General features: G+C 37.0%; 1 protein-coding gene across 2 annotated transcripts in view; it reads right to left on the reverse strand.

Annotated features, from left to right (window-relative positions):
* Positions 1 to 474: 474 nt before the first annotated feature.
* The window catches only part of LOC125659110 (uncharacterized), a 29,355-nt gene continuing 18,961 nt past the window's right edge, over positions 475 to 10,868 (reverse strand). For both annotated transcript variants that reach the window (XR_007363944.2, XR_007363942.2), the window contains exon 2: positions 475 to 1,341. The gene's annotated coding sequence lies outside the window, so the exon portion shown is untranslated. The remainder of the gene's footprint in view (positions 1,342 to 10,868) is intronic.

A 10,868-nucleotide genomic window follows, 5' to 3' on the forward strand; every position in this document is an offset into this window, starting at 1 on the left:
AATTATATGCGAATCCCATTCTAACCATCTACAATACATTTATTGTGGTGAATATTGAGGAAACCAATGGGTTTGTTACAAAACACATGTTCTTTGTTGGTTTGGGGAATATCGAGTCCATGGTCTGCTGTATTTCCTATTCATAAAAACTGTTATATGATCTTCCCTCACAGTTTCCCAAGACAGTCGTCAATATAGGAGACTAACACTTTCCTTCCAATTGAAGTCTGCTGTCTTCTAAGATATGTTCATTATTTGCCCCATAATTAGCTAGCTGCTTATACAGTGACTTGTGTTCATTAGACATCGAGTTTCTTCATTTACTCGGATTATATCTGCCGTAGTGCTTATCTGACAGGTCTACTCCGCACAGCGATTCTAATGGGGGTTCTTTTCTTATGATATTTAAAAGATAGTCCAGCATTACTGGCAAATATATAACTAAATACATGGATTTTCTAACCGAAACAAATGTGTAATTGATAGTTTTTATCAAATGAATTAGATATAAATCCATTAAAAGAATACTGGTGTCTCTCTACAAAAAGATATAGATAAGGAGAATTTTCGATGATAGACATTTTCTTTTAAATATAAGAATATGCAGGTAAATACATTCTCTGAAGTTTTAAGAGAGAGAGAGAGAGAGAGAGAGAGAGAGAGAGAGAGAGGAGATGTCACATTAACCACGTAGACAGAACAACACTGAGTAAGTTAGGCAACATTCGTTCTGCTGAAGTCATCGAGTTTACCCATGCCATTGAGGCGGAATAAAAGTCTTAAGCATTCATAGTTTCTCCTTGCTCTTCTTCTCGGTCCAGTGAATGTTGGTCAATAACATCTACTGTCATGTCTTACCTCTACTGTCATGTCTTCCAAACTGCGTCCTGCAAGATTAAAATGCTCGGCAACGGGTTCCATGACCCTTTTGGTTTTAATGGTAGACCGGTGGTTATTGATCCTTCTACGTAGATCCCTAGTTTCATCTATTATAATAGTATTGTTTGTCACAGACCTTGCAGCTTATGAGGTAGAGTCACTTGTCCGTGTTACAGGATGTATCCCCAATACGGTAGCATCGGCTGGTGACAGGACTCTTTAAACTGTCCGTGCTCACATTGTCTTTGCACACTAGACGTCTGCCATCAGTGCAAGTTTTGAAGCCCCCAATGGGCAAAGGAATTTCCAATTTGAGTCGCGCCATCATGACTTTAGATGAATGACTTCTGATGAAGGGCTTCTGAAGGTAACCATAGGAGGCTCTTTGAAGACCCCGGTCATTCTTGGGTTAGTATGAAGAATGGGAATACGTTTCTTCAGAACTTCCAAGACCGGGTGGTACTTAATGGAAACATAAAATGCATTGGTTAGTTCAATGAAGGAGCTAATGAAAGAACAGACGAACAAAAACACTGCATTGTAACATAATATAAACTGTCTAAAGACTCGAGTCTTTGTTTACATAACACAGAATCAAAGCTAAAATATTGCTCTTATCCTTGCATTCAGACGACCCAAATTTTGGTTGTCAACATTAAATGAGCTATATTTTGAATTTTTAACATCATATGTGAAAAACATTTCTTTCGAAAAACGTGAACCAGTCCCTTTAATTAATAATTCCCCTACATCCTACAGCTCCCATCACAGGAACTCCCCGTGCTTTCTCATCGTTTCACTACCTTCGACTGTAGTGTAACAGAGGGGAAATTTCATGGGTGTGTAACAAAGGGAAAATTTCATGAGGTTCCGAGGATGTACTGGTGTGTAAGTTATGAAAATGATTCAACCAGGATTTGCATCTATGTCAGCAGACAACTTACTGTGAGCGATATTTCCTTCAATACTACTATGGATTAGTGTTTTGAGGCACATCAAGTTTATATCAAAGATATAAATCTTGAATTTCCTGCGTTTTATTAGTCCCCTACCGACCGAACCGAAGGGAACTTTAGGTTTGCGCACTCCGTCCGTCTGGACGTCTGTCAATACCAGAGAATCAGTTTTTTGCCCTTTTTTGCGTCATGCTTGCAGATATTTCTTTTGATATTTGGTACATTGCTTTATCATGACAAATAGATACCCAGTTTTCCGCAATTTTATTTCGTTATGCTTGCAGATGTTCGTTGGATATTTGGTACATTGCTTTATCATGACATGATTTAGATGAAATTCGAATTTGATGCCCCTTGGACTTAGAAATGACACATATACATATTTACTCAGTTTTCCGCACTATTATTCGTCATGCTTGCAGATATTCATTTGATATTTGGTACATTGCCTTAACATTGACAAATTACAGACCAAGTTCGAATTTTGTTGCAGTCCTTTTAGTTTTTGCCGAGTTATGGCCCTTGAACTTAGAAAATTAATGCAAATACACAGTTTCCAGGGCCGTAAATTACATGGAGGCGGAGGAGGCAGCTGCCTCCTCCAACTTTTGAGCCAAAAAAATTAAAATTTAAAGTTCATTAGAATTTATGTTGTTTCCAATAACTAAGAACATGATACCTCCCTTAAAAAGCATTCCAAATCTTTCTTTTAGAATGAGTTAGTCAAGTAACATCTTAGAAGGCTCTAGAATCAAGGATTTTGCACGAAACGTGTTCAGTGTGCACAAAATGTGCTCAGCGTCTGGGGGCCTGGGCGGCCCCCAGACCCCCGCCTAATTTCCTGCCTCCTCCAAATTGAAGGTTAATTTACGGCCCTGGTTTCCTCCACCTTTGTTGTAATGCTCGTAGATATATTCATTGATATTTCCTACATTGCTTTACCATGTTTTCAAAGTTTATGTTTTCGTGATGAATTTTGAGGAATACTAGGAATATTGGAGACAACCAGACGACTTGACTTGGGGAAATTTGCTGTACTTTTTCCTTGTGCAGTCAATTTGAAGTTCGCCAAGCAGAATGAAACATCCATTGCTCTTAGATGCCTTGAAGTGTATTATTTCATATTTAGATGGTGACATGATCTGCCGTTACATGTAAAAAAAAAAAAAAAAAAAAAAAAATATTTCAACTCTTTTGGGTTTTTTCATTTCTTCTTTGACGAGTTCCGCCTCATCTACGGAGCTGTTCCAATCAGTTTAAAAGGTTTCGATTTTTGTTTGCACTTAAATTGAAGGTAGAACCAGATGAAATTCAAAAGAACTCATCTTTCCATGATGGACAAGTATTTCAAGTGACATGATATCATGAAAGTTTGGTAAAATCTCACTTAACCCTTTCTCTACCGGCACATTTTAGAGGTTTTTAAAGACTAAATGACAATATCTTTAAAATCGATTTAAATCTGATTTGGGGTAGGTATATGACATAAAATGTCGTTAGGAATTTGACAGGAAACATTTTTCATGAAATTTGTCATGGTATCTTACAACCTCAAAGAGATCGACGGGATCAAAGGTCAAATAAGTAAGTGCAGATTTTCCCAACCCCTGAATTATATATATCACGACCAGGGCCGTAAATTACATGGAGGCGGAGGAGGCAGCTGCCTCCTCCAACTTTTGAGCCAAAAAAAAATTAAAATTTAAAGTTCATTAGAATTTATGTTGTTTCCAATAACTAAGAACATGATACCTCCCTTAAAAAGCATTCCAAATCTTTCTTTTAGAATGAGTTAGTCAAGTAACATCTTAGAAGGCCCTAGAATCAAGGATTTTGCACGAAACGTGTTCAGTGTGCACAAAATCAGACCCCCGCCTAATTTCCTGCCTCCTCCAAATTGAAGGTTAATTTACGCCCCTGACGACCCTTCTCACTAGATTAGAGTCAAAAATAGGAAATTCTAAATGTATGAGCTGATGTGTCTTTTAAAAGACTACAAAATCCTCGCAATCAAATTAAACAGTTTGACCGTTGCGGTAGAGAAAGGGTGAACAGATTTACAACAGAAATATGAAAGTGTCGGTGTAAAGTCAGTACATTAATGTACAAATCTTTACTTGCTGAATTTTCAATTGCAATAAGATAATTTATTGTATGTTCAAGCATCTGTCATAGGCGTAGCTTGGGTTCGAATATTACCGAGGAATATTACTATCGACATTTTAACAACGTAAAAGGTGTTTTTTTTTTTTTTTTTACCGAGGCAGCTGCCTCGGTTGCCTCAATGGAAGCTACGCCACTGTCTGTATTTACAATGTCACCAGTATGCGTACTGTTAACAATGGGGAGTTGATGTCTACAAATCTATCCTTTGAAATCCCGATCCTTCCATACATGGGTTAAAGTATAAATACTCTACTTTTCTTTTACGTTTTGTATATTTGTTTCACGTCCCTTCGAGAATTTTTCACTCATACTGACATGTCATCAGTTGTATGTGAAGTACCACGAATATTTAGACCTATGCTTAGCGCTCAGGACCGTAGCAGTGAAGATTCTTTAATGTGCCAACACCTACCGCGACACAGAACCTCCATTTTTAAGGTCATATCCAAAAGACCCATGATTCTCACTTCTAAATGCCGGGCGTTTGAGCAATCACTACCTATGTTTACGTCTTAGGTTTGACGCGGCCATGGCACGAGCGGAGCTCGAACTCAAGACCTCCCTGTTACGGGGCGAACACTCTACCACTGAGCTACCGCGACCGGTAGGTCATTACGATGTTTAACTACTTAGGTAGTACAATATTTACAAAGCCCGGTGGGCGAGGTAGATTCTGTACTTCGTGGATAGCTATTGCATCATATGGACCGAGAGAATAGCAATTATTGTTTTATGATTTTAAACCGATCGCTAGAGCTTACAAAACGATACCTTGTTGGTCATCATTGTTTACAGCCAGAGTGCTAGACCTGGTCGAGAGTGATTAGAGACTCGAGCTTCTATTGGACGACCAAAACCTAATAACCAATCTATCAAGTAGGGAATTCCCAATTTATTGGAAAAATCAAATGTTATAGACCTCGAGGAGGGTGTCACCGGTATGCAAGGAGATATTTGCTCCTTTTAGGCAGCTGATCCCACCTCTGGTGTATCCAGGGATCCATGCTTGTATACAAGATTGATTTGACACTGTTCATTATATCTACACCACGAAAGCACATGAATGTGAGTATGACGTCATAGTTCGTTGGATCTCAGTCAACCAGAAATCTTCATGTGATAAATAAAAATATAGCTCAGTCATACATTAGGAAATATCTGAATATTTCATAGGAAGTAAACATATTACGCAGAGTTGGGAGGATGCCTGTCTATATAGGTTATCAGACGGATGAGCTATATGCAACGAAGTTATTTTCTTTTTTTCACCGGTTTCAAATGAGGAAATTAGACACTAATCACAACTTCTCAAGTCTTTTCAGCAAAGAACAGAATGTATTTGTCGTTGTTTTTCCGCTTACCGGAAAGGCCAGAAAAAAATGCAATTCCTCTTTATATGTGCACTGAGTCAGACGAGGAAGGCATGCTCTTATTGAAACCAAACCACCATACACCCATCATTACATTACACTGTAGTTATTGTGTAAAATTATTACAACGCCATCCATAGACGACAATGTTCTCTTAAATCAACCTGCTCTCATTAGATTTGTGACTGGGGTTGGGGTTTGGGGGGGGGGGGGGGGTGCGACTCTCACCTCCGCCTAGATCTTTGATTTTTACCAACAAAACTAGATTATTAAACTGCACAATTATAAGGACTGTACCCTTTCTATTTAGGGGGGGGGGGGGGGGATCTTGTACTTTCCTAGTTTAAAAATTATCTGGTGAAAATTAAGTGGCATCTCTTAAATAATTAGTGTTATAAAAAGAATTATTCTTTTTCATATTCAAAAGCAGAGCAACTTGATGAATGGGAGATATAATTAATTGCTGTGCCTCGTAGAAGAGGATCAAAACATTACGTCACGTCTAAATGGCTTGCATGCTACATGGTAATATACAGAGCTTAGAAAAACTAATTTGTGTTTAATATATATTCACTTCACGTGATTACGCCTTTGCTTCACGTTATTTATACTTCAGTTCACGTTTTTACTTTTTTATTCGCGTTATTATCCTTCGATTCACATTTAACGCTTCAATTCGCGTTGTTATCCTTCGATTTTACGTTTTTACGCTTCGATTCGCGTTATTTGTCCTTCGATTCACGTTTTTATTCGCGTTACTTATCCTTTGATTCACGTTTTCACGCCTTTGATTCGCGTTATTCATCCTTCGATTCACGTTTTTACATTTTTATTCACGTTATCTATCCATCCATCGATTCACGTTTTTACTCGCGTAATTTTTCCTTCGATTCACGTTTTTGCGCCTTTGATTGCGTTTGTTATTCTTCATTTCACGTTATTACGTACACTTTATTACATCTTTCGTTTGCATCATGATGCCTTTGATTCACGTTCAATTACACTCTCTGTTCAGTTCAGTTTATTTCAATAAAACCATGGAATGGTACATGAGGTACATGAAACATATTTACATATATACAATAACAGGGGTCAAACAGATGAAAAATCTGGAGAACAGACAACATTATTGATTTTCAAAATAAACATACATAGCTTTCTTGGAGATACCGAATCTTTAGAAGACATGAGTTCACAAAATTTGTTTGTGTTTGGGGCAGAACAATATTCTATATCTAAAAATTCTCTACTTTATTTGCACAAAGCTTTACATTCCAGAATATAATGAAATTCATCTCCACTTTGGTTACATTTGCATAATGTACAAAAGCGTTCATTTCTTTCAATATTACTCCATCTGCCTACTTCAACAGGAAGGTGATGGTTTGTAGTTCTAAAATTACAGATTTTTTGTAACTTTTTTGGTAATAATGTCAAATATTCCTCACATTTAAAATTTGTTTTAAAAATTCTGTAAATCACCCCCTTTGAGGCCGTAAATATATCTTCGTGCCATTTTTGTAAAAATTGATCTCGTAGCCTTTGGTTAACAGTTGACTTAATCCACATAGGGTTATAATTTCGTATTCCATGCTCATACCAAATGTTTGAGAGGCCACACTTGTCTAATATACTTTTCAAAAATGAAATCCATGGATTAGTTACTTTTCCTTCGTCAGACGATTTACGTATATACATATGAATAACCGTGTTCAATTTGCTATCACTGCTGTTGATAAGTTTGGCCCAATGAGATCATTCTAGTAAATATTGTTATATACAAAGGAAATCGTCCAGTTTCACCATATAACTTGGTGTGCTATTTTTAAGATTAAGTATGTGTTTTAAAAACGTAAATGAACACGTTCAACAATATCAATATTTTCATACCCCAAATTTCACATGCATACAGTAAAACAGGCACCACAACCTTATCAAATAAATCTAACTGACAGTCAAATGGTAAATCAAATAATCTTATTTTTCTTATGATTCCAAACGTAGCTTTCTGTGCTTGCTCGCACAGACGTTTCTTTGCTTTACAAAATGAACCAGATCGTGAAAAAATAACTCCTAAATAATTGAACTCATTGACTGTATCAACATGTAGACCATTGAAAGTGAAGACACATTTCGGTTGTCGACCTTTTGAAACTATTACAATTTTTGTTTTACTAATATTCACAGTATTTTTCCATAATTTACAATAGCTATCAAATTCGTCCAACGCTAACTGTAAATCATTTGCAGACTCTGCTAAAATAACTGTGTCATACGCATAAAACAAGATAAATATCTTCATATACAAAAATAATTCTTCTTCAATACCCTCAGTAATTGTAGTAAGACCACTACCATTTCTGTCTTTCAAATAATCTTCTAAATCGTTTATGTATATTGAGAACAAAAATGGGGATAAGTTTTCTCCTTGTCGAACTCTAATATTGCAATTAAAATATTTGGATGATATACCATTAGCACATATCTTTGATTTTATATCTTTGTACATATTTTGTATATATGTGAAGCATTTACCATTTATTCTACTTTTCAAAAGTTTGCACCAGAGTCCATCTCTCCAAACAGTATCAAAAGCCTATTTAAAATTTAAAATCTATAAATGCACAGAATAATTTCTTTTTGCTATTGACAAAAGTACTGGTTAAAAACTGAAGTACAATAATATTGTCTAAAGTGGAATAGCCTTTCCTAAATCCCATTTTCGCGTTATGACGCTTCATTTTCGCGTTATAACGCCTTCGTTTTGCAATAAATCATTTTCTTCTCTTGTACTCGATCTTAAAGGGAAAGCAACCCTAACTACAATTGTTGCTTTTATGAATGAAGTACACTGTGTATTACTAAATAATACCATAAATGATAGTCTTTAACAACAAAAATCCTTGCTTAACAATTAAATCAATATTTTTGAATTACCCGCCGCTAAGAAAGCGGACATTGAAGTTTAATTTATGACGTCACATTGTCGGTTCCGGTTTATTTCATCAGCAGCACTGTGAACATGAGAAGTCACGAACAGTTGAGTTTGGAGCTGTATAGATTTGAGCCCGTTCTTTCGCAAGAAGACGTTCAGTCGAGTCGCAGACCAGGCAGACGGTACACGTTTCTCCACACAAATGTCTCGAACCCCAACTTGTCATTACGCAAATGATGGATCCACAGTTTACATAGTCTTTTCTTATCAGATAACTTGGTTGGGTCAGGAATTTCTAGATCCCCCCCCCCCCCTCCACATTTCCCCTTCGCATTAGTGTAATTAATTGCTTGACAGGAAGTCATCAACATATTAACAATGTATTGGTAAAATCTGCCACATGCACATCTTTGATGATCTTAGAATCTCATCAAAACCGTAACAGAGGGTGTGACGTCAAACTTATTGATTTTTGTGGTCTTGAATACAAGAGTTCCACATCATAGCAGTCTCTATAGATGGCGGGAATATCAATTTTAAACGTTTTCAAATTAGTATTGAAGCTTATCTAGGCCGTATATTAACAGAATAGTATGACAAAATCTTTATCATATAATTGAACTTGTCATTTATCATGTGAATTTTTTTTTGGGTCGCCTTTCCCTTTAATAGTCCTGATTTTAGGAGTTAAATTGAAGCTAGCATATACATAAAACATAGATTAGAAACTAAATGTATGGGTATTTTAACGAATAAACTATGCCGTATAGCCCTCGTAAATACAGGCTCGGTGACAATTGAACATCTCGGGTCACTAAAACATCGTATCGAGTCTATGACCTCCAAAATGTCAACAATTGTGTAGTACATATCTTAACTGACGGATGTTTCAAATGAAGAAGCCGCATCGACACCGTGCACACAAAGCCCGAAAAAGGACCAGTCACAAAACGAAAAACACTACCACCAAAGAAAAAACCCAAACCACGAGCCACTTACACAAACAGTGTCTGTCGCTGATTCCGGGACATAGTTACACTGTGTTTGTTATTTGTTACCCTTCACCAAGAGCCTTAGGGATGAAATGACATTAAGTCTGGCACTTAAATAAATAAAAAAAATCAATAACTCATTTACTGAATATTTAAATATGTTATAATATCCCAAGTGGAAAATTTTCTGCATGAGTACTTTATTCTTATTATTCAAGTGCTACTGAGTGCTGGCATGTTGGTATTCCGTGTACACATGTATTTCAAATTCTGTCTTAAATTTTCTAAACCACGTAGAAAGTGGGAAGTGTAATTGTTATACGCCCTACGAAACCTAAGAGTTGAAGATCCGCCTATCATTATACCAATTTTGCCCCCCCCCCCTACCCTATTGATTTCCCCAAAATAATATCGACATGAAATTAAAGTGTTATTACTTCCTGTCTGCGACAGTCAACACCACACAAAAATGTTGTCCATCAAGCCCGCATCATCACTTTTCAAAGTTGGGGGAGGGGGGGGGGTAAAATTGGAAGTTAGCTTGTCTAAAAATCTTAACAAGCAAAAATAAGAGGGAAAGGGTACCTGAAGGGGGAGGTACCTGAGGGGGAGGGTACCTGATCTTCATAAATCCTAATTCGTGGAGAGGGAAGGTGGAGGATTCAGTCTTATCCCCTCCCTGATTATACGTGCATGTTTACGATGTTCTATAGTTCACACACGTAAGTAATAAAACCCGTATCGACCCACGACTTCGGCAATCAGAATATCCGAACATTCAACATCACCAAGACGGAAACTGCTGAAAAAAGAAGATAACCATGATATATTTTTAGACCTCTTGAAAAAAACATTTAATCATTATACTATTAAAAGTTCGATCAATTAATCCTTATCTGTTGCAAAAGCTTATGTAAAGGCAGTGAAGTTACCATGGAAATCTGAATATGACAAACTATCCTTGTCTGTGTAAAAATCAAACAAGAATGCTCCAGCGAATTAGCTGCAGAACTGTAGTCCTGAGAAAATATTGGGACTGATCTGTCACTAAATTTTCTCCGATAGATACAGTTCTGCACTACCAGCTAATGAGCAATGGGGGGGGGGGGGGGGGGGGGGGGGGGGCATGATTTTACTATACGGTATTCCTCCAACTGATTCTTATGTAAAGACGATTTCCTTATTATCGAGTGTCCCGAGACATTCGTGTAGCGATGGTAGAGGAAGTGGGGAGCTTTCATGTACGCCTTGCCAAAAAGGAAGCATGCAATATAAAATGAAGGGGGTGAAAAGTTTGGAGGGGGGTACATAATCTATGATTTTTTCACGGGGTTTTCTTCGTTAATTTTAAAAACATTTTATCATACGAGGCGGGAAGAAGGGGTGGGTGGGGTATTGACTTCCTATGAGAATATTTTATTTTTGCAATATCAAAACCTATCCTCACATTTAAAAGAAAGATCTCAGCTTCTTTAATCTTTAGTCAGCACCCAATCTGACTAAAGTACAGACCTATATTATATATATAATATAGGTCTGTACTTTAGTCAGATTGGTCAGCACCAAGATT

This window comes from Ostrea edulis, chromosome 1 (assembly GCF_947568905.1).
Source record: "Ostrea edulis chromosome 1, xbOstEdul1.1, whole genome shotgun sequence".
Taxonomy (NCBI): Eukaryota; Metazoa; Mollusca; class Bivalvia; order Ostreida; family Ostreidae; genus Ostrea; species Ostrea edulis.